Genomic DNA, 22,368 nt, shown 5'->3' with positions numbered 1-22,368 from the left:
AATTTGACCCCGTTGGGCACCTCCAAAATTGACGAAATTTTAGGATGATTTAGAGGATGCCTTTAGCGATTGAAATCAACCATCCAAACACCGTAATGTATTACGGTTTCCGAGAAAAAAAATGTGTTACTAGACACTATAGGTATACAGCGCGGCGCGGACTTTGGGGGTGAATTTGACCCCGTTGGGCACCTCCAAAATTGACGAAATTTTAGGATGATTTAGAGGATGCCTTTAGCGATTGAAATCAACCATCCAAACACCGTAATGTATTACGGTTTCCGAGAAAAAAAATGTGTTACTAGACACTATAGGTATACAGCGCGGCGCGGACTTTGGGGGTGAATTTGACCCCGTTGGGCACCTCCAAAATTGACGAAATTTTAGGGTGATTTAGAGGATGCCTTTAGCGATTGAAATCAACCATCCAAACACCGTAATGTATTACGGTTTCCGAGAAAAAAAATGTGTTACTAGACTGAATGTGTTACTGTTTTACTTATAATTAAATTGTGTAATGGATTGAGAATATGATTATAATTACTTGCTACCGCGTTCCAGACCGTTTCCAACCCTTGTTCATTTAAGTAAATGCCATCCCTGTGTAGAAATTTGTATTAAATACATAAGAAAAGAAACATTTTTACGTTTTGTTACCCTTCCATCATGGTTCTGTTAACAATTGCTTCAATGTCGGTACAATTGATTTGCTTTTCAGCACAAAACCGTCGAATGTAATGATTGATTTCCTATAAAGGCATGGAGAGTATTTATTTATAGCATGACAGAGAAGTTATAATATCTTACGTTCACAGACTCGAAGTTTTTGCAGGGAGGAATTGTGCAAATTTGTATTCCTTTAGGATTTAAGGAAAGAAGGAAGCGGAAGAGGTGAGAATATTGGGACTTCAGTTGGGATGGTGATGTTTTATGGAGTATATCTTTAGTTCTTATCATTATAACGATATGACGTTCAACAATATCTCCACAAAACCAAGGGTAACATGTTTTTGGAATACACTTTGCGCGCCGCAAAAGTTTTAGTATTGTTTGACCGCCTACTGCTAAGTCGAGGAAATATTTTCCGTTGCTTGACTGTTTTGGTTGTCGTCCTAAAATATATACCATTAGTAGGAATTAATTTCACATCTGTTAGAACAAATACTTTGTAGTTAGTTCTAGTACGTAGCATTCGGCAAAAATTACTATCGCCCAAAAACAGTAATTTCGTCGACATCTTCACTGGTCACTGGTTTTAACAAGAGATAACTAGAACAGCTGATCTCTGCAATAGCTGAGGAATCTTTATATATTATAAGTTTACTCCTCACCTTTCGGGCAAAATCTAAAAAATGTGTATGACGCTCTAAAACAACACCGAATAAGTCGGCAACTATTTTCCCGGAATGCACTTATAATGCAAAAAATATGGACATATTTTTTCCTTAATACCTGCGCCTTTTGTAACTGCACGTGGCGGAGTTCTTACCCTTTGCCAGTAACGACAAAAAGCCCATAAAACTACAAAATGCCTTTCTTAACAAAATTTATTTTTTCCATGAAATATTAAGAGTTTCGCAGTTTTCATAATCTATTAAAATCGCTAAAGGCACCTACTATCTGCTCTACATACGTGTACAATTTAATAACGAAATTGTTTCTCTGAAGCCGTGGTCGGTGTTTGGATGGTCGATTTAAATTGCTAAAGGCATCCTCTAAATCATCCTAAAATTTCATCAATTTTGGAGGTGCCCAACGGGGTCAAATTCACCCCCAAAGTCCGCGCCGCGCTGTGTACCTATAGTGTTTAATAACAAATTTTCTTTCTCGGAAACCGTTATACCTTACGGTGTTTGGATGGTCGATTTAAATCGCTAAAGGCATCCTCTAAATCATCCTAAAATTTGATCAATTTTGGAGGTGCCCAACGGGGTCAAATTCACCCCCAAAGTCCGCGCCGCGCTGTATACCTATAGTGTCTAATAACACATTTTTTTTCTCGGAAACCGTAATACATTACGGTGTTTGGATGGTTGATATCAATTGCTAAAGGCATCCTCTAAATCATCCTAAAATTTCGTCAATTTTGGAGGTGCCCAACGGGGTCAAATTCACCCCCAAAGTCCGCGCCGCGCTGTATACCTATAGTGTCTAATAACACATTTTTTTTGTCGGAAACCGTAATACATTACGGTGTTTGGATGGTTGATTTCAATCGCTAAAGGCATCCTCTAAATCATCCTAAAATTTCGTCAATTTTGGAGGTGCCCAACGTGGTCAAATTCACCCCCAAAGTCCCCGCCGCGCTGTATACCTATAGTGTCTAATAACACATTTTTTTTCTCGGAAACCGTAATACATTACGGTATTTGGATGGTTGATTTCAATCGCTAAAGGCATCCTCTAAATCATCCTAAAATTTCATCAATTTTGGAGGTGCCCAACGGGGTCAAATTCACCCCCAAAGTCCGCGCCGCGCTCTGTACCTATAGTGTCTAATAACACATTTTTTTTCTCGGAAACCGTAATACCTTACGGTGTTTGGATGGTTGATATCAATTGCTAAAGGCATCCTCTAAATCATCCTAAAATTTCGTCAATTTTGGAGGTGCCCAACGGGGTCAAATTCACCCCCAAAGTCCGCGCCGCGCTGTATACCTATAGTGTCTAATAACACATTTTTTTTGTCGGAAACCGTAATACATTACGGTGTTTGGATGGTTGATTTCAATCGCTAAAGGCATCCTCTAAATCATCCTAAAATTTCGTCAATTTTGGAGGTGCCCAACGGGGTCAAATTCACCCCCAAAGTCCCCGCCGCGCTGTATACCTATAGTGTCTAATAACACATTTTTTTTCTCGGAAACCGTAATACATTACGGTATTTGGATGGTTGATTTCAATCGCTAAAGGCATCCTCTAAATCATCCTAAAATTTCATCAATTTTGGAGGTGCCCAACGGGGTCAAATTCACCCCCAAAGTCCGCGCCGCGCTCTGTACCTATAGTGTCTAATAACACATTTTTTTTCTCGGAAACCGTAATACCTTACGGTGTTTGGATGGTTGATTTCAATCGCTAAAGGCATCCTCTAAATCATCCTAAAATTTCGTCAATTTTGGAGGTGCCCAACGGGGTCAAATTCACCCCCAAAGTCCGCGCCGCGCTGTATACTTATAGTGTCTAATAACACATTTTTTTTCTCGGAAACCGTAATACATTACGGTGTTTGGATGGTTGATATCAATTGCTAAAGGCATCCTCTAAATCATCCTAAAATCTTGTCAATTTTGGAGGTGCCCAACGGGGTCAAATTCACCCCCAAAGTCCGCGCCGCGCTCTGTACCTATAGTGTCTAATAACACATTTTTTTTCTCGGAAACCGTAATACCTTACGGTGTTTGGATGGTTGATTTCAATTGCTAAAGGCATCCTCTAAATCATCCTAAAATTTCATCAATTTTGAAGGTGCCCAACGGGGTCAAATTCACCCCTAAAGTCCCATCCGCGGTTTATAATACTGATTTTTTTTCTCGAAAACCGTTAGGGCTTACGGTGTTTTGAAAATTGATAAAAATACTTAGAAGTGTGTTCTATTATGTGGTAGAATTTCGTTTAATTCGAAGGTGCCCATCAGGGCGAAAACATCCCTTTTTCGGGGGTGAGGGTTGAAAATTTTTTTTTTTACCAAATGGGGGTGGTTAGCTGTTCTTGAGGGTAAGAGTGACCTGTGTGTGAAATTTGGTTACCCAAATCGTATTGGTTACGGAATTATTAATGTTTTAAGTTTATTGCTGGGATTTATGGATAACTTCACACCAGTAAAACAGTTTATCATGAATATCTATTCCACTTATAGTTGAATTATAATAGTTTATAATTTCGGATTTCAAATTATTCATAATGCACGCTAGAGAGTAGAACCACATATCTTTGTTTTTAGGTACTTCTGAAGCTAAAGCTAACTTATTTGTAAATAGAAATTGTGATGAATACTGTTCTCTATAAAAGCATGTACTAAAGATTTTGGCAGATCTTTTCTATTTTTACGAATTGTTTCCACGTGAAAGCAACCACTATCAATACTTGTAACAAACTATCTGTGGTTATTACACGATTAGATTTCTTTCAAAAATTAATTACTTGTTTTACAATCCGTTAGTCTTGATCTTTTGGTATCATAAAGTGACCAGATTTTTATTCCGTAGTTGCCTGGTTATAACAGTATATAATCTTTGAAGAGACCACGTCCACGATATGTCACTGATTGTTCATCCGCAGTACCAGCACTAAACGCCTCATAAGATTTTCTTTCGATTTGCAGAAAATAGATATTTTTCGTATAGGTCAGTGTTTCTCATCATTTTTGAACAAAATGCTAAGGTTCAATAATTTGATTGTTGATAATTCCTGGCCAAACATTATTACTTTCAGAATACTGGGTGTGTTGTTTTCTCAACCATTAGGGATTTTCTTTTACCCAATACCGACAGTTTTGACTATTAAACGTCATTTTTTCGAAGACAGTTGAATCTAGACAGTAATCCTTAACAGAGTAGCTTATGTCTATTTCCTATTCTATCTCATTGTATGAAATAGAATCAATATCTTGTAATAACTCTTCCTCTCTTTTCTTTTTTTGCTCGTGTTTTCTTATCAATGACTTCTTTGCCGACTCTTCTTTTGTTTTCTTCTTTTTTTCAATGTTTCTTTTCAATCTTTCTTCTTTCCATATCCTCTTTTCTTCTTCCAGTTTTCTTTTAACAGTTTCTTTTTTGTTATAATATTGCTGCCACTCAGCAGATGTTGTAACTGCAGGTATTTTATTCGTAGGCTTTTTCTTTTTATTTTCTGTATTATTTTTTGCAGGACGGGGCCATGTGAGGGTGTTTTTAAAAGGAGTGTACATAGATTCGAAAACAGGATCAACAGTATTATTTTTTTTGTAATTCGCGACGGTAATGAAAGCACTAACAGTACTCAAACGGGTGCTGTAATGAGACTCCTTACAGCATCCGATGCTGTAATGAGATTTTAGTAACATTTTATGGAACCAGTTCAAGTTGGTGACAGTGGGTCATTAATTTTTCTAGTTGTCAATGTGACAATTTTTGTCTATGGATGTTTAAACACGTTCTTAGATCGAATACAAGGTCCACAATGATGAGGACATTAAACACTGAGCAATTTCTCTTATTTTGCGAGGTGTACATGAAACATTTTTTTCAGGTGAATACATTTTGTGTTTTCACAATTTCTAATTGTCAATTCAAATTTCTATTTTCAAGTGTTACCAACTGCTACATACCTATTTCCCTACATTGTTAAAATTTATTTTATTTTTGTAAAAAAAAATATATAAAAACGCGAATTACAAAAAATAGCATAAAAAACACGTTTCGTAAGACTTAAAGCACTCATTCATTAAAAAACTCGTGGCTTCTCCAATCGTTTTTCAACTTGAATTCGTGCATTTCAAGCATGTCTTACGAAACTAGTTTTTTAATATACTATTACGGGTGTTGTGTGTTCTCTGTTTTCAGTTGATAACGTAGGAGAATCGTTATTTTTTATTTTCGAACTTTCCACATTCTTCTACGTAAGTGTACCTTTACTTGTTTCATTTTTTTCTAGAATTTGCACAGTTTGAAGCGCAACTGAGAATTCGTTATTGATTCATTATTGGGTGTCTATTTTCTTTATTTTTTTCTGCATTACTTAAGTACTGCATCAACTTTATCCCTAGCGTGTATTGTAGTAGAATCGTCCTTTTATAGTAGTTCCATGTGAACTTCTTTATTCTCATTTACTACAGGTACTTCTACAATAATTGGTGGTTCAGTGTTGTGAGTGTGATCAAAATATTCTACAAAATCAAGATCGTCAAAAGGAATAACGAAACTATCCCCATCTAAAATAATTCCTTCCGTAATATTTTCATCAAGGACTTCAGTAATATTACCAATACCTGAAGCATTTAGTAATGAATCATTTGAAATATTTTGCTGTACTTTAGTTGCTGGTTGTTGGAACGCCGATTATTATGTGGGAAGTCTGTTTTTGCCAGCATGGAATTTTTCTGGTTGTGTAAATATAGTCAGTATCGAAACAAACCCGTATCTTCGATGTCTCCCTTCGACACTTCACCGTTTGTTTGAAACAATTTCACTTTGTCTGGTAGGTCAGACTGCAACTGATTCAAAATAATATTAATGTTGTCAATTGGCTTGGTGGTACTATCATCTACTTACTCCTCATGTTGAGTAATGAACATGCATCTGGTTTCGACTTGTTACCGGAAAAGAGAAAAATAACCATTTTGATGAACATCGTGGGTGAAGAAGCCGTAGAAGTCTAACTTAATACATTTAAAAAGAGAAGATCTGTTAACATTAAATAAAATTTTAAAAGATTTAGAGAATTATTGTAATACCAAGAGAAATATTTTATACGCAAGACATGTTTTTCAATCTCGAACTCAGCAAGAGGGTGAGTCGTTTCACGGGTTTTTAACGGAAGTAAAAACATTGGTTGAAATATGTAATAATAGGTAATGAAGAAGAAGCATTAAGGGATAAAATAGTTTTACAATCAAATGATAGAGACATTAAGAATCGATTAAAGAAAATGGGAAATGTAACGTTACAAGAAGCGATAGAAGTATTCAGAATAGCGGAAATATCAAGAGGACAAGTTTAACAAATGTATTAAGGGGAAAGAATACATAAAATTAATAATTTTAAAAATAATGTTAAACACGAAATAAAACACAAAGAACACATAGATGAATTACAAGAAATAGAATATTATTGTGATTGGTATAAATAAATATTGGAAAAAACAATTAAATGTTCAAGGACATTAAATTAATTTTAAATTGGATTCCGGAAGTGAAGTAGATATAATTCCAAAAATAATATTTGAGAAAATTAAACAAATTAATAATAAAAATCATAATATACATTATAAGTAATATATCTTTCAAATCCAAGAATGAATAATATTTAGCATTTTGAAGCCTAGATTTTAAATCATTTAATGTAGGAATAGCATAATAATCATTTAATAAATTTTCATTTGGACCTTGCGGATTTAAATACAACCTTAAACTTCCGTTTTTTCAACAATGACTAATTTATTTATCCATTCAGATGAATTGTTATCTTTTTCTATATAACCTCTTTTATTTAAATCATTTAATTCAATTTTTAAATTTTTTTGTAAAGCCAATGGAATTCTTGTAGGTGGATTACAAACAGGTTTTACATCATTTTTTATTTTTATTTTATATAACACATGGCATACAGTGGGAGTTCTGCAGATTTTGACGCAAGACCGTTTCATCACGATTAACAATTTCTTCTAGTTCCACATCACTTACTGTACCACATAATTCTTCCTCTAAAAACTGAATGTCATTTTCATTTGTAATAAATTTACTAATTCGGAGTATGTATTTACAATATTTTCGTTGTAATTGAAATAATATTTCCCCTGCCATTTTTATAACCATTCTCATGATCGTATGACCACCACTGGACAATAATTCGATGAGTTACTTACAAGGTCACTAACTTGATTTGAAATAGCAAGAATTCCATGAAGCTATACAAAGCTCCTTCAGTAATTTCCAGAAGTTTTGAGCAGGATATTCACATTGAGGAGAGCTTCTCAACCTCCTTAGTAGTAGTAGAAGTAATTATTATAATTTTCAGTCTTAATTTCACTTGGGATTTCTATGGTGCTTTATGTTTACTTTGTGTTACTTTCTAATTTAAAAGAACAGTTTCTATAATTCATGTTTAGGATAAGCATTATTAATGTTTGTTTTAATAGATTTACTAGCACCATGATACAAAACTCCAACTTATTGTTCCACAGTTTCTTAACTCATAACAGCGTACACACCCTTCTTTTCACTTAATTATTTAAGTAGGACTTTAATAACAAATTGGAATTATCGTTTGATCACGCTGTGCGTTAAAATCATATCTTATCATCAATTATGTAGGAAATATCTACAACAGATTGTCATATATATTAGTAACACCATTGCGATGAACTCTACATCTCCAATAGCATACTAAGAATATATATTCAAACATATAAGTTTAACTATTTAGGTTTGAAGACCTATAAAATTAGTATTAAATAATTAAAGAACAATATTTTAACTTAACTAGTTGTCTTTCAATGAACACTACAATATCAGATACTCTTACCAACATCTCATTACCTACGCTTCTAAAAAAATAGAAACTAACCTTCACAGTCAGAATTTAATTTGATATTGTAGCATAAATGCAAGTTTCATTGTTAAAACCCTAAAGACTTTTTTTTTAATAAGAGAAGCGATTAATGATATTTGAATGCTGCATATCTAAAGTATCAGAGTTTGTAGTCACACTTTGTTAGCGAATACTTACATGGCATACACGCTATATGTAGTTTAATCTTATATGTAAACATTTGGCTTCTATTTCTGTTGGCAACAACATAGTCGGGAGTTTGGTAATACCGCGATAATAGCGATACTTAGAAAACATAGAATAAATGACAACAACATACCGGTCACCCATATATCATGTTTTTTTTACTTACCAATGTAATTTATTACCTAAGCTAGCAGCCTAGTTAGCTGTTCGTCGAATTATCATTCCAAATATTTCAAAATTTATTCTTAAATGTGTTATTCGAATTTCGTAATTCGGACATTACATGAATTGTTTAGTTACAACACATTGTTAGTAAGCTTAAATGATCAGAATGTGTTCTGAGCAATTACTCATTAAATAGTCAGAAATACCAAATCACATTGTAAGCATTTCATATATCCATAAAATGCGTTATGTGTTATCACTCTGACACCTGCTGAACATGAATTTATGAACATTATTTAAATTGTTTTTTTGTGTGTTATTATTTTAATTCAAAATATCAGAAGAAAAAACTTTTAAAACCAAACTTTTGTTAACTATGTAGCGAACTGTGATTTTCTTATCTGGAATATTAGTAACACCTATAAAACTATTGGAAAATAATAGATGGAACCGTTTTATTCAAACGAAGATATGTAATAACTACTTTATTAGTCCAAACGTATGTCACGAAAGTTTGTTATTACTCAAATGAAACTGTTTAATGCATCAATAATGACTTCCTGGCGCTGTGCTTGGTTGCAGTTTGAGCAAAATGTGTGATAACCTTTCATTATCAAAAATGATCATATATTTTAACAATATCATTTAATCAGCAAACAAAACTTCAGACGGAATTCCGTTTATTCCAACATGATAACTCAAACTTTTCAACATATCTAAGACCCCTGCCCCTTTTCGTTTTCAGAATGAGGTGCTTCTAAAGTTGGTATCTTAGGCATCTTATTTTCACATTTCCTCGAAAGTGTAAAAATGATACGGATCAGAAAATGCTAAGAGCATTTTAAACATATCTTTTAAATTTGAAATTCGTGAACACGTTCTAACAAAACGGTCTCTACACTTCTATGTATCGCTATTTCCTGTTTCACTTACCTACATCCTTTGATAACTTAATTACTTTGATATTACTACGTACTTTGATATTAACTTATGATAACTTTTCAGAAAGAAATTAGAAAAACCCTTGCAATCAATGCCTTTTATACAACCTCACAAACACCCATTGTCGATCAGCCTAAGTAGCTAAGTCACACTAAGTCAGCCACTTTTTTCATGAAGGGTTTCAATCTGAGGTCCGACAGGGCGAGACAATCATACAGCATGTGTTCTACAGGGTATATTTTGAACCCCAAAGTCATTCATCCTTAAGGCATACTAAAAAGATTATACAGGGTCTTAAGAAATTATTGTCCATCATGTGATATATAATAAATATTACTCCAATAAATAACTTTACTATTATTTTATAATTGATTAATAAATAAGTATTATTTATTATTAAAGATTATGTAATAATTACATTACTATAATAAACATATTATTAATCTGTACATAAACTATTTCGAAAGAGCGAAGCGTGTGGGAGCTGTGCCGAAGGCATTCATAGGGTTCACATTCCTTTCGTTCGTGCTAGTTTACCGACAATCCACGGGTAATATTGCTAATAACGAACGTTCGGCGAAGTTTACCTCCTACACGTTACACGAATGTACCTATAGAAATAGGAAAGGATCTCCGAATACACGCATCATTTATAAAATATCTAATAAATAAATATCTTCAGCATTCTTTAATCTTGGTGTAGGGATCTATACTCAAAATAATGACTTCAATTCACATGTTTTACGGCCCAATGGACATGGTTTACAAGAAATGGTATTAATAATAACCCTAATGAACATATTTGGACATTACAAAACGTATACACTATTAGATATTATCATAAATTTCAAGAAAGATTCAATATCAATGTTAAGGTGGAACTTTCAACGACGGATTATACAGTATGTCCCCGGATCGAGTTACAAAGGGGAAAAAAATTTTTATTACTGAATTTTCAAACTTCGTCGGATATGTTCAAAACCACTAAATCGCACGAATTTTATACTCTAGCTATAGAAGTTAACTAATTATTCCCATTTTTATGTAAAAATTGGACCTTTTTTCTAAACTAAAAATTTTTCAAAGTTCAATTTATGATATGTAACCATAGAAGAGTGATGTAAGTCCAAATTCTACACTTTCTAGACGAAGTCAACATTTGAAAAAAGTAAATGTGTGGTGGGCCATATTTCTTCGACAAAAATGTAAATCAACAGAAATATTTGGATATGTTACAAAATTATTTTAATGAACTTGATGAATTACCCTTAAATTTTATACGGTCAATGTACTTTCAGCGAGACGGTTGCCTAGCTCACCATTACACATTGTGACCGAATGGTCCTATTTTATGACCAGCACATAGTCCTGATCTTACAATTATGGATTTTTATTTTTGGGAACGATTGAAACAAATTGTTTACAGTGAACCATTACAAGGCGATGCAGAACTATTAAAACTAAGAATAATTAATGCGATAGAACCTCTACCACTGGCGGAAATTCGTAATTCTTTCAAAGAATTTAGAACATGTCTTCAAATGTATGCCGAATAGTTGATTTGTTCACTTACAAACTTACATAGTGTGTTATTACATACATTTACATTTAAAATATTTTTTCGGGCACTCACTGGAAATGGCCTATATTTCCTTATTACAAATCGTAAAGAAAAGTACCTCATTTCATTATAGCAACCATTTCTTTATAGCAACCAAATAAACAATTAATTATTTATTAGAATAAATATTAAACGTACAATTATTAAGGTTGGAGAAGCTTATACTTGATGTACACTGTTGTAACTGTAAATCACCACATGTTAGTGACGATTTTGATAACACCTCCTGATGAACTCCTGATGAATCACTACTTTATTTTTTTTGTTTGGTTGCTGTAGTGAGGGAAACGGCAGAAACGACAATTTGATTCTCGAGCTCGTCGTGTACTTTTTAAATAATTTCTTATAAAATATAGGTAATTCATTTAAATTGAGTGTCCGAAAAAACTTCATGTATTATTCTTAAAGAAAAGTAACTTCTTCTTTACTTATAATACAAATAACTATTATTTAATTATTTAGCCATATTTTAATTTGATTTGTCCGTATATTTTTCACTAACATAAGTTGCAACTTTTATGGTTTCTATGGTTACATATGATAAATTGAACTTTGAAAAATTTTTAGTTTAGAAAAAAGGTCCAATTTTTACATAAAAATCGGAATAATTAGTTAACTTCTATAGTTAGCGTATAAAATTCGTGGGCTTTAGTGGTTTGCACATATCCGACGCATTGTTTATGCTGAAATAAGTTTGAAAAATCAGTAATAAAAATTTTTTTCCTCTTTGTAACTGGATCCGGGGACATACTGTATAATGAAACATTATTGAAAATACAGTGTGCGTCTAATGTAACTTTGTTTTTGTATTTTTCTAGGAAAACCGGTTTATATAATGTTTTTCTTTTTGTGTAATTATGTTAGGCATACATAACTGAAAATGTAAATGAAGCACTTGGAACCAGAAAAGTGAACGTGAATGAAAAGAAAAGTTAGAAGCCATGGTTCACTGAGGAAGTGAAGGTATTGGCTAAGGAGAAGAAAGATGCTTGCTTACGGTAGAAGTATAAGAACAATGAAGGAACATAATATATACGAGAATAAGAAAATTGAAAAAAGAATGAATAAAACAATAAAAATCTTGAAAGGTCATATTGGGAGAAATTCTCTAAAGAAATGGAACATTACCTATATGGGGAACAAAACTGGTGTGGTATGTATTGAGAAATAGAAAAAGAGCCATAGCACAATCGGAAATGTAGATTTAGAAGAAGGCTATAAATGCAAAAAAAGGTAAAATCGGTTAACCCTAGATGCGATATTTATACTAGGATTTCATACTACGGTTAAATGAGACTTCGTTAAAGTACAACAAACCCTTGTATCTCTCCCTTAGTAGATCTTAAAAAGGCTTTTGACAGGGTGAAACTTCCTAATTCTAAAGGATAGTTCCCTAACTATATTAGAGTTATATAAGAACTGCACAAAAAAATCACAATACGAATTAGGGAAAATAATGGAAGTGGACTTAACACCACTGGCATTCATTGGATCTGCAGAAACATCGATTCGTACTCGTGTGCGGAAGGAAACTTTGCAAAGGTAGTATTACTATCATGAAGTGGAAGCACATTGAACATTTTATTTGATTGCTTTAATATATCAAATTATTACAATAAATATTTAAAAATATATTTTTAGTTACGTACACGTTTTTTTTTTATAAACATACATTTAAAATTTTTTTTGGTCGTATATTATTAATGCTAATTATTTGTTAAATAATAAATTAAGTGTTAGTATTTAAGTATTTCCAACGACGGCCTCCGCCTTTTAAAGATTTTTTCCTCAAAATTTTTGAATGTCAATTTAATTTTTTTTAATAAATTTTTCAATGTCTTTACTATGTCTTATTAATGTTAATTATTTTAATTAATTGACAGTATTTACGTACTTCGCAAAGAAAATAAATTTTTCTACTGTTTAGCACAGTTAAAGAGATCTTTTTTTCTTCTTCCAAACCACACTCCACTTTAGTTCGAAAAGTTGGCATCTACTATCCGTGCCAAAAGTCAAGGCCCCTCAATTTAGAGATCGATATTTTCGAAACCGCTCCATGAAAAAAATTGCGGTAAAGTTTGATATAATCACTGAACATTTCTACGTAACATAACATATCTGAATTTGATAATTTTCGGCTCTACTAAATGAAAAAAGTACCCGTTTTTTTACGGTCCAGGTAACTTTATCCACATGGCGATTTTTTTTCTCAAAAACTATCCGACGAAAAAATCCTACGTTGAACAGATCATGGCCTGATTTGTTTTTAATGAGGGGCTAATTTTATTTTTTGGATATTCCATATAGTTTCGCTTAAAATGGCGGTTTAGTTGGATGCGGTTATGTCGAAAACAGCTGGGAACATTTCAACGCGGTTTTAAACAAAATATGTGAAATAATTGCGTTATCAGTTTTTCAAAGTTATATATCTCTAAGGCCCACTTTTACCATCCCCCTGATAAACTATCTAGGGGATAAGCGGTTTTTAGCGGTATCATTAGCTAAAAGCTGAATTTATCTATCGGATAAAGTAATGAAGAGGTGGTAAAAATGAACCTAATTTATTTAAAGCGATTTAAACGACTTATAAATTAAAACGAAACTGAAATAAGTCATGCGGGGAGAGCGGGGTTCCGTCCAATCGGAAAAGATATTGCTGGTGTGTGTTCTAGACAGGACGTCGCGCCTTTATTTCTTTATGTAGGTAAGATAAAGGCCTGACGTCCAGTCTGGAATACGCACCAGCACCATTTTTTCTGATTAGACAGAACCCCCCCTCTCCAATAATCATTAACAGTTTCGCCTCCTTCCAATAAATCTCTTCGTCCGATTTGTCCCAACCTGATATCTTCAAGATTTAGATCTCGCCATTAGAAAAGCCTCTTCATTTCTGTAAATGTGACTTCTTGCCCATTCGATTCTAATTCGTATTTTTTAACAATTCTGAATAGATATTTGTATTCTTATGCCCTTTCAATAAGTTGTTTCTTTACATATATTCTGGGGTTGTCTTGAGTTGTTTTTGTTATCAGGACATATTTTGTTCTTATTTTAATTTCGACACCGTGTCAGTGAAGATTATTCCAGAAAAGTACAACATGCCTGTCTTTGTTGTAACTTGGCAATGATCGGTCATCTTATTTTACTGCTTCCCAAGATGATCCACTGTAATCTTTGCATTTCGTGTATGACATTATGCATTTTTCCATATTCATACATGGATCTCACGTTCTATTTACCAATCTTTAACTTGTCTGTTGCCATAGTTTTTTTCATCGCTGTTTCTCACGGATTCGTAGATGTCCGTAAATCCTGAATGGAATAGTTTCTGCTTGCTTGCTGCATCCTTACGATATTGATTGTTTGATAATTTATCCGCCTGCGCGACTCATTTCTTAGTCTCAGAACAAAAAAGTGCCCTTAATCTACCGGTTCTTCCATCCGAAGCTGTTTACCGGTTGGAGTTGGTTCACTTACACCGGTGATTGCTCGGTCCTTACCGGCATTAACGTTACCCACCTTCTACCACGAGGAGGTGAAGGTTCGGAATTTTTCTTCATTAGCATTAGAACCAAAAGGCATTTCCTAATCTCTCCAGAGCTTTAGAAGGAACAAAATATCTTTTATTTGATTGTAATTGCTACCGTATTATTTCCTTCGAGAGAGATTTTTACCTGGTTGCCTGTCCTTCGAAAAATCTGTGAGGAGGAGTACTATTTAAAAGTTGCAGTCGCTGTATTTTTCCTAAATTTTTACGGACGGGTAATAATTGGGTGAATAAACTAATAGGTAATAATAGTTCAATTAAACTACTGTTCAAAGGGATTAAATCAGAAGGATGGTTTAAATCCTTTTGATTTCTATTATTACAAACATTTAAAACACATAATTGGCTTTGAGGAAATAAATCAACAACTTTAATTGATACACAAAATGTAAAATCAAACAATAATGTTTAAACGTTAAACTTTTTAGAAATAAGTAAACTTTAAATAAATATAATCAGTAATGTTGTAGGTGGGCTAATAAATCATCCTGTCTCAAGTTCAATCTTATAAGTATCGCTTGTATCAAACTTTTAGCTTCAGGTCAGTAGCAGAAATAATCCACACCCGCAATACATGATATTTTAGATAAGCAGCCCCAATGGATAACTAGAAAGCAGTGAGAGATACAAAGTTCTTGTAAAAATCATTCCGAAAGCTATAAATGAAGACGTTATCACAAAGTTGAAAAAATTAGCTTATCATGAAGTTCATTTACCACGATGGTAGTATGATATAAATAAAACTTTTTGATATACTTGTGTGTAATAGTATATTAAAAAACAAGTTTCGTAAGACACGCTTGAAATGCACGAATTCAAGTTGAAAAACGAGTGGCGAAGCCACGAGTTTTTTAATGAATGAGTGCTTTAAGTCTTATGAAACATGTTTTTTATGCTATTTTTTGTAATTCGCGTTTTTATACTTTTTTTAACAAAAATAAAGTGAATTTTGGCAATGTAGGGAAATAGGTATGTAGCAGTTGGTAACACCGGAACACTTGAAAATAGAAATTTGAATTGACAATTAGAAATTGTCACAACACAAAATGTATTCACCTGAAAAAATGTTTCATGTACACCTCCCAAAATAAGAGAAATTGCTCAGAGTTCAATGTGCTCATCATTGTGGACCTTGTATTCGATGCTAAGAACGTCTTTCAACATCCATAGCCAAAATTGTCACATTGACAACTAGAAAAATTAATGACCCAATATCACCAACTTGAACTGGTTCCATAAAATGTTACTAAAATCTCATTACAGCATCGGATGCTGTAAGGAGTTTCATTACAGCACCCGTTTGAGTACTGTTATAGCTTCCATTACCGTAGCGAATTACAAAAAATAATTTTATAATACAATAAACGTCGTAAACCAAGTAGAAATTTAAAAAACTCTATATTTCGGTTATGTGGCGTTTATTATTTATCTTTAAAACTAAATATAAATTTGATAAATTTAGCACGACGTGTAAGTCAAATTAAGAGCAGCTACGGATTTATTTTTCATGTCGTAAGAGCGTATGTATGTATTAGTGTTGGTAAAAGACCACCTGGTGTCTTTTTTCAATCATTCGAAGATGCGTTAACTCCTCGAAGTGTAACTCTTATAAAACATGAGTGGAATGGAGAAAGAGCATCCATACGTATCTTCGGGCTAACGCATTTATTTAAGGTTACTATTTATAATGATCCGAAATTCCTTCGGCACGAACATGTCATTTGGCCCTTTACTAAATTCTTAATAACAATTACTTCAACGAAAACCTTTAACCATACGTTTAAATAATCTTATATTCGTACCATTTATTGGTTTATTGAAAAAAGTTTGTGCGATCAATAGTTTGTATCTCTGTGTGTGTACCACAGAAATATTTTGTCTCCATTTGTCCAGCGGAAGTGGTTTAGAAATCTTACTCATCTTCTAACACATCCAGATAGGCACGCCAACGGTAATCCAGATAACCAAACCTTTAACCTAATTTATTCTGATTGATTTCTTTTCTTCACGTCACATATGATCGTGATCTTGTTTGAATTAGCTGTGATCAGAGAGGGGTGATCCAAAAATATATTCAAATTTAAAACAGAGTTGTGATTTTTCGTTATAAAGTTTCAAATATTGCCTCTAATTAAATGAATTTAGTGCGCATGAGTAATCTGATGTACTCCAAGTATCGTTAATTTTAGTAGCTTTATTATATTCCGTACATAAATCTAACTCTCCGCAGTGTCATTGCACGCAATATAACATTCTTATACTCGCAACTCAAAAATGTACGTTACCACAAAGATGCTGTTGCTCTGTAATTAAAGCTATGTTAAGGTATTCAGGCAGGTACCTGAAAAATGGGCTTGGAAACATATATGGCATAATTTTTAGATTATAAACATGACTCATAAACTAAATACCACTAAATAAATTAATTCTTTCGTCACAATAATAACGATTCCTCATTTTCCTTTCCCTCAAACCACCGAGTAGCTGGACTTAATAATAGTTATTCATATTACAAATAGAATACTGTAAAGTTTGATTACTCTAACGAGTATGAAGATAGCACGACGAGGTCGTAGCCCGAGTCGTGTCATCACGCGAGCACAGTAAGCGTGTACTAGCCCACGTGTGATATATAAAATGTTAAATTTGCAACTGGCAAAAAGTATTAGTAATTCAACCTTTGCAAAAAAAACATTAAAATAGAAGATAGTTATGAAAATGTATTATGGAACAATTTACCGATTTTCTTTGATATAAAAATTATATAATGAAATCAACGTGGTAACAAATTATATTATACAGGGTGTTTCAAATAACGGTTCAACAGATAAAAACTATACCATTACATTACACACTATTAATAATATTAATAATTTGTTTTATTGGTTATTATAATGATTTTGTTGCAACATATTCTAATTATTGTTAAAGGTGTTCAAAACATCACTCCTTAACATCAACACAGTTTCTAGTTCTGCATTGACAAAAAGCCCACGCATTTTCAAATTACTCGTCATTTTCACGAATCATCTGACCATCTGTTGCATTCGTTGGGGCAAATCTTCCAGATTGTTTACAGATGTCGCGTAAACTAAACTGTTTAAATAGTCTCATAAACAAAAGTCTACGAGATTCAAATCTGGAGATCGAGTAGGCCACGCAATGAAATCCCCTCGCCCTATCAATTTCCCAGGAAAAATGTTGTTGAGAATCTTAGAAGTTCTCTAACAGCAAGCATAAAGTGCGGTAAAGCTCCGTCTTGCATAAACCGAAGATTGACTCTCTGATTTAACGGTAAATCTCCTAAAAGCCCAGGAAGAGAGTTTTCCAGGAAATCAAGATATGAAAAGATATAGATATCCCCTACGATGGCTAACCAGATCTTTAGACTAAAACTAATCCGGAGCAGTGAGGGGTTTCACACGTTGGATATGACAAACGTACATGAGTTGCTCTCGGAGAGTTCTTCAATTAACATGTGCGCTTTATGCAAAATTTTTCTCTGCCGTCTGCTATCATAAGACCGTTTTTCAAAGGACCCAGTTTCCTTTAAAGAATGAAAAACCGTTAGAACCATTACTCAACTTGTTTTCGACCATAGTACACGTCTATAAAGGTTTAAACTTTGTTCAAACAGCCTGTATACCTGAAGCTAACAATAGGCCTTGATAATTAGGACTTGTTTTGATAAGGCCTTGATCGTTTACAATCAATTATAAAACCACATTATCATGACAAAAACATATTTAAAGATTAACTCGTATCCAAACAAATTGAATAAGACCATGCTTGTTCCAAATAATCATGGTAAAAAATACTCTAAAAGTAACACCGAAAAAATATTTATCACTACTTCGTCCTGATTATCATGCACTCTAAATAAGTCATTAAAGAACATGAACTGCTCAACTAGAACAGTGAACTGTTGTTAGGAGCTGTCAAATTTAAAATGAGCATTTTTGCCGTGTTCTGTTGATCATTCCACACATGGATCTACAGTACATTCAAACTACAAGAAAAATAATTTAACTACTTTTTGACGTTATCAAATTAAAATTTTCCATACTCGTCGTGTTTTGTAAATCATTTTGTACATTTTAAGACTAAGCATAACGAAATCAACGTGGTTGATGGAACTGTTAGTTGCTTAGTGTTATTGTTTAGACCTTAATATTTTTTAGGATAAAATTTCGACTTTGAAAGCGATTATTTCGGATATGAAACATTCTACGCGTATAGAAATAGTCCTACTAAATTTGCCAGGTGAATTCTGTCAATATTTTTGGTCCATGAAAGATATATGAACTCAAAAATACGATTGAACATTATGGACTATTAGTCACTACTGGGCCCCTAAATTCTTCAGGCCAAAAACTATTATAAACGATAGTATTGCACAGTTCCTGAAAAATGAGTGTTCTACGTATGTTTTGTAGAGCCGCGTATTCTTTCGAGAATTTCTACATATATATTTCAGTGTAATCTACAGAATGATTTACTTTTCTAATTCTGATCCGTTTTCAATCGTTGCATAGCCTCAACTTTCTACATAAATGAATCTTCTCTCTAAATACTTTTGTAGAATGACAGTTTTATATCTCACTTGTGAGACTGAGACTAGAGCCGAAATATCCCACACAAAGGCCGTAATAAGGACTAGAGAAATAAGAAATGTGAACATAATGAGAGATCTGGGAGTACAGAACGTGTTGAGATACACCTTGATCGGATGAACCCAACACCTATTGCTAAATGGGTAAAAACATAAAAAGTAGAAGACAAGAAGGAATATAACAGAACAGTCAGGACTAATTCCTACACCAAGAACAAGAAAACAGTTTTATGCAAAATAAAAAAATTAAGGAGTATATTAAAAAGAAAACTTTTGCTATTCTGATAGATGCAACCATTTGAACCGTTTGTATGGATATACGTTTTGTATAGATTTTGATAGTGCTATATCCAAACCTCTGCTACCATATCATCTGCATCAGTTACTGTATTTGCATCTTTGTTCTTTATTATTTGTGTACGGAACTTAAATTCTTTTGCAAGGTATTTAGCTTTTCTGTACAGGTCATGTGATTCATTGTGTTGGGAGTGTTGTTGTATTTCTTCGCAAATTCTCTTTATATAATCATTCTTGTTTCTTCTATAATTGTATTTAATTAGTTTGTTTAGCTGGTTTGTTCTGTGCATTTTTCTTCGGCCTGCAGGTTTAACACAATAATTTCTCGTTTTTGTTCTATTGTGTATAATGTGTCGTCAGATATCTAGTGATTCTTTTTTACTTTTGGTATTCGAGTTGTCTACTGCTTCTTCTATCCATGTTTCGGTGTTGTTCCAGGTGGGTGTCATATAGTGCCAAGAAAAATGTCGTATGTTTATAACTCGCTTTTACACATCTTAACACTCTATCGATCTGCCTATCAAGTTAATTATTTTTTGGGGTTTTTGCATTCCGTATATAGTTACAATAAACTAGTTCTATGTATTAGATTTGATTACAGTTAATGAATATTTCAGCGCCTTTTATAGAACAAGTACCTTTTATAAGCTATTGAAACATTCAGAGTGGTTTAGTAAAGACTTGAGGAAGATGATCCATAGAAAACGTCTTTTTCCTAAAATATTCAGAACCAGACGGCTTAATTATTGCAATAGTAGATATGTATTCTCTTCGAAGGCGAAACTGTATAAATCGCATACAGCGAGTCTATTTGACCTATGTTAAGATGCAGAGAGAAGAAAGTAACGCCAACCTTCTTGAAGGTGAAGCACCACATCGACTCCGCTGCAGCTGTAGAATCTTGATTAGGACAGAAGAAGCACTACTACGAGAAAGAATCCACAAGACCTTCCATGATCTACAGAAAATAAGTGAGAGGTTACTTTTACTCCACCTCTCACTTTCCAATTATATGTCCGGAGAAGACTGGGATAAAGTGGACAGACTAACAATGGAGAAAGCTGATCGTGAATTCCAGAAGACCCGTGACACGCACGGATTTTCGTAGATTAGACAATCTTCGTAAACTAGGCAATCGCCCCGAAGAAGGTCCCAAAAGAGGAAATCATATGCGAAGTGGAAGCAGCTGTTCGAGGAATGCCCGCACTAAAAGCCGAAGAGATCCAACAAGAAGTTGCGAGAGTACTGAAGTCAGCAAAGCCACCGAAATCCAACTTGACGGTTGGTGAAAAGAAGGCTCTCCGACCTATTAAAGAAAAGTCTGCAGTCGTCGTGTTACCACAAGGGGAATGCCACCGTGGTTATTTACAAAAAAGAATATGACGACAAAATGATGAACCTACTGGAACTAGCCACCTACAGGAAGATCAAAAAGGACCCCACAGACAAAATCGTAAGGAAATTCCACAGGAATTCCAGCAGAACAGCAGAAAGGTTTGTTTGTGCAGGCGCCGGTACCACAAAGAATTTATGGACTACCGAAGATTCATAAACCAGACGTCCCCCTCCGCCCTATCGTCAGTGCCATCAACTCTCCAACATGATGGCCAAATATCTTGCAAAGATTCTGTCTCCTTTCACAGGGAATACGGAATCGTATGTCAGGGATTCTACACACTTTGTGGAATCGGTAAAAGGTATAAAGCTAGATGCTGAGGATATTTTGGCGAGTTTCGATGTGGAATCCCTTTTTACTAGGGTACCAGTTAAGGATGCTGTAGATGGTCTCCGCCAAAAGGTCATTCCGGAGGTATTGCCAGAATACGTGCCAAATCTAGTGGAGTACTATAGAATAAAAGTTCATAAGTTGAATCGATGTATAAATTTCTTTATTAAATCAGTGCTACATATTTTTCGAATCTAATGATTCTTCTTCTTTGGCACGACTAAAATTTAAGAAAAAACAACAGGAAATGACATATAAGTATTACATAAAGAATTGGAGTTAAAATTATAAAATATATAATAAAGGTAATTTACCGTCAAAAATTAGGTTGTCTGATGGAATTGAACATTCAAAACCGTTTGTAAAACATTTAATTCTTAATACAATCACAACGCGACAATCTTACGAAGAAAACAGGTATCACATCGAAGGTTAAAACACGATAGAATAAGAAAAGTGGAGTGCAATTGAGCATGTGCGGGGGTTACAGGTTTTTAAATTGATATTATTCATCGGGAAAATGGCAGTTATTTTTATTTTTACAGGAAATTCAAAAAATGTCTATTGTTATTGGTATCAACGAAATCGTTCATTAGTATGTTCTTTCTGTTATTAATGTTAATGTGTAACTCTTCATAAAGGTCCATCTCTCTCGATTTTTTAAGGTTCTTCAGCAGTTTTATGTTTTCTGCAGGAATGTTATGTGACGTTTCTTTTTTATGTTTAAAGACAGCTAAGTTTTCTTTAGAGGAGTGTTCTTTGAAACGGGTTAAGATGTTCCTACCGGTTTGCCCTACGTATATCTTTGGGCAGTCTGAACAGTTGATTTGATATATACCGCTGAGTTCTTCATGTTTAGGTTTTTGTTTGTTATTCATGAGCAGTTTAGTAATCTTAAAACCAGAGGAGAAAGCTGTAGTAATGTTAAATTTTAGTAGGTTTCTTTTCAGTTTTTGCTCAAGTAGTGGATGGAAAGGGATACCTATATGTTTAGTCTTTGTCTTAAAGTGTGGGAATATAATG

At 33.7% G+C, this 22,368-nt stretch overlaps 1 long non-coding RNA gene across 2 annotated transcripts; it reads right to left on the bottom strand.

The window, feature by feature from the left end:
• Positions 1-476: 476 nt before the first annotated feature.
• On the bottom strand, positions 477-1,505 carry LOC139431305 (uncharacterized). Of its 2 annotated transcripts, none has more exons than XR_011641499.1 (3): positions 808-1,505; positions 658-749; positions 477-600 (listed from the first exon to the last, which is right to left on the bottom strand). It is a non-coding gene; the product is annotated as an uncharacterized lncRNA (long non-coding RNA). The 2 variants fall into 2 exon arrangements; XR_011641498.1 differs by having other exon boundaries at positions 658-1,112; positions 1,166-1,505.
• Positions 1,506-22,368: the final 20,863 nt, after the last annotated feature.

Source organism: Onthophagus taurus, chromosome 1, assembly GCF_036711975.1.
Source record: "Onthophagus taurus isolate NC chromosome 1, IU_Otau_3.0, whole genome shotgun sequence".
Classification (NCBI taxonomy): domain Eukaryota; kingdom Metazoa; phylum Arthropoda; class Insecta; order Coleoptera; family Scarabaeidae; genus Onthophagus; species Onthophagus taurus.
Note: the sequence above shows the minus strand (reverse complement) of the source record. Positions and strands in the feature narration are given on the sequence as shown.